We start from the raw sequence: 3,421 nt of genomic DNA on the forward strand, positions 1-3,421 counted from the left end.
GGGAAATTTATTGTCAATTTGTGTTGCTAATATGGACCTCATTTATTGGCCAGTAGGAGGGGGAGTGGCTGGGGTAAAGTGAGCGAATGGAGGTATTTTAGCCAGCTGTGAGCATCACTTTATGAGAGTACCTACGTCCTACATGAAAATCTGGTGCAACATCCAAGGAATTGTAAATCGATTATTACAACACGCAAGCAAAACGTTTGGATTTTAAGTTTTTCTGAAGTAAAACGTTATCTTAATAACTTACAAACGTATAATACATTGATGTTATTGAACAGTTTCCATATACATTTACTAGGGCTGCGCCCCTATAACATCAGGGTCTCTGTATTATAAGATTGAAAAAATAGCCAAAAACCATCTGAAGGCCTAAATTAAAAATTGAATAGCCTAAAACCGTTCTGGAACCTATGTGACGCTTTCGTTCACAGAATTTTGACAGGGGGTGCAACAAGTGGGGTGTTATAGTCAATAGGTGGATACATCCCCCCTCCCTTTTTGCAAGCTTCTGATTTAAACCATAAACATTTTGAGGGGGTCTTTTCAGGCAAAAGCGTCTCTTCCATTGCCCCCCCCCCATCCGTTAAGTTTTTCGAAATGAAGCTGTCCCGTTCGTTCATAATGGATAGCTATTAAATGTTGATCCTCTCAATTTAAAATCTTAAAAAGAATCCAGTGACAATTAGGTATAATCTAGAAAACATAGCAACTCTACAAACAGACAGACAATATGTCCATAAAGTTGATTACTTATTACTTTTAGTAATCAATATATTATTACTTGCTTGTTGCACCAGATTTTCAGGTACTCTGATAAATTGATGCGCGTAGCTGGCTAAAATAATAGAATCCCCTTTACCCAATCCCCTCCCCTCCTACAGGATGAACAAACAGACCAATAAATGTAGTCCATATTTGCAAGCTAAATTGACGACCAATTTTCCCAAATCAATATTCATTCTTCTAGTACATTTACAAATAATGTTAAGTGTAGCATCCGATAATGGTAAAGAGAAGAAAAGTTTTGCTTTAAAAAAATGTGTGTGTGGGCGGGGGGGGGGTATAAATGACTTAATTGAATTATATGAGATATTTCCTCTCTAGAACTGGAGAGAATATTATCTGCTGGATGGAAATTTCCTCTCCCAAAATCCTCTTTCTCTTGCGGACCTAAAGAGTATATAGCATCCTCAAAACTTACTCCCAGGGATCTCAAGGTATAAGACAATTGCTAATAAATTGATGTACATCCCTAATTATGATACACAAAATTTCCCCTTCTGTAGATTACAATTAGTAGTTGAAACGTTTTGACACTCAACTTAATTAACTAATCAAAACTAATTAAAGTCTCCAAAGTTGTTAAGCCAACGAATAATAATAAACAACTTTGGAACTAGTGTAATATTAAGCTTAATGTCCCCTCCCTCCCTGGCCTCTCTCTCCCCAAAACCAACTAAAACTGGCAGCAGAGCAGAGAAGTACTTTTTAAGGTATCTTTAATGAATTTTTTAGAAATGGAAAACATTTTTAACAATTTTTAAGCCACCCACTCTTAAGATATGATTATAAATTTAAAGATGAGGCGTTTCTTTGTTTTCTTACTAGCGGCTACGCCCCCAAGAGGCCTCTAGGGGCATTTGAGGCGGGGGGGAGTTGTTAACCATTTCTTTAATTTTAGATTTAAGAAGAAAATTTTCTTTTTTGGGGGGGATATTTTTTTCTAGGTGCGATTTCTCTTAGAAGGGTGGTGGTACCCTCCTCCAAAATAGTTATAAACCTTCCTAGGACCTATGAGAAGCTACCCTGTAAAGAAGAACCCAATCGGTTCAGCGGTTTTGGGAGGGTACAGACAAACAGATAGACATCCTGTTACTTTATTATAAGGATTTCTCTATTAATCAAAAATAGTATAAAAACGCACAAAATTTGAATCAAACACCAAAAAAGAATAATTAGCAGAACATATCTAACTTAAATATCCCAAAAAATTGTGAGAATTATAACCCCTTCCCGCCCCCCCTCCCCGCCATTTCTTTTATAAACAAGGATGACAACAACCATAAAGCGAAGTTTACCAAATCAGATAGTAAGGCAAGCAAACATCTTCAGAGTCACAGTGCATTTGATACTTAACTTCATTTAAAAGTTTTAAAGAAAATTCTGTACGAATATCATCTATTCCAAAATTGCTTGTATGTAGGGTGCCTAATATGGACATACTTACATTTAAAAACTTGATTACTATAGAGATGCTTCACATATAACTTTATACCTAGTCATCCTAGTAATCAATATTCCAAAAATTAAGTATCTGTTTGTCTGTTTTCCCTATATAAGGGGGGGGGAAGGGCTTTTTAATGCAACCATCTCGTAATCAGTTAGCAAATGGCACTTAGAATTTGAATTTCGATCTGAAATTTTGCATGAGTATTAAGTAATCCTTGGTAGGTCTTTTTTCCCTAAATCAAACAAAAAGTTGGAAAAGTAACGGCTGGCGGCTCAGCCGTTTAGCCGTTTTTTTTCCTATTTTTAGGGTAAATCCATCATCAATTACGTAGGAATCAACTTTTTAAAACATATTTTTGGTTTAATTCATGTTAAATGACAGCAATAACCATTTTTAAAATTTCTAGTACCAACAGCTACCGGCTAGAACCGTTTGATAACGTTTTGGAGTGGCAAAGAGTTTTATGTGGAGATAGGTTTCGAGACTAATTTGCTCTGAAGATAGCCCAAAAATGGCAAAACGGCTGAGCCGCCAGCCGTTACTTTTCCAACTTTTTGTTCGATTTAGGGAAAATAGACATACCAAGGATAACTCATGCAAAATTTTAGATCAAAATTCGAATTCTAAGTGCCATTTGCTCACTGATTACGAGATAGTTGCATTAAGAACCCCCCCCCCCCTTGTAACAGAATGCAAATCGAAATTATTCTTCAAACATTGTTGATTCTCATAGGTCCTTTGAAAGTTGATAACCATTTAATTTTGGGAGGGTACCACCACTCTCCCAAAAGAAATCGCACTTAAAAATTACCCCCTCCCCCTCCCATTATAAAAATAAAAAGAAGAGTAGAGGGTATTCCTAAGCCAAAAATAGGTTGGTACACCTTATTTATATTCTCAGAAGACCTACCAAATACAAGGTCGTAAAATCAAAGAGTTAGTGGTTTTTATAACGTTTTGTTACATGCGCATAGGTTGATATCAGTTTGGGTTACTGTAAATGAACTTACATCTATAGGTTCTCAAAATCCAGAGTTAAAGTATTAGATAGCAGTTATAATTTATCTAGTCCTAGTTTCATTTCTCATAAAAAAAGCCCAAACAATACTTGAGACTTGCCAATAAATGTAATGACAATCAAAGTGCTATTTGTCTATTTTATATAAATTTACCTCATTTCTTCTC

Source organism: Acartia tonsa, chromosome 9 (genome assembly GCF_053477335.1).
Source record: "Acartia tonsa isolate MP-2025a chromosome 9, ASM5347733v1, whole genome shotgun sequence".
Lineage (NCBI taxonomy): Eukaryota > Metazoa > Arthropoda > Copepoda > Calanoida > Acartiidae > Acartia > Acartia tonsa.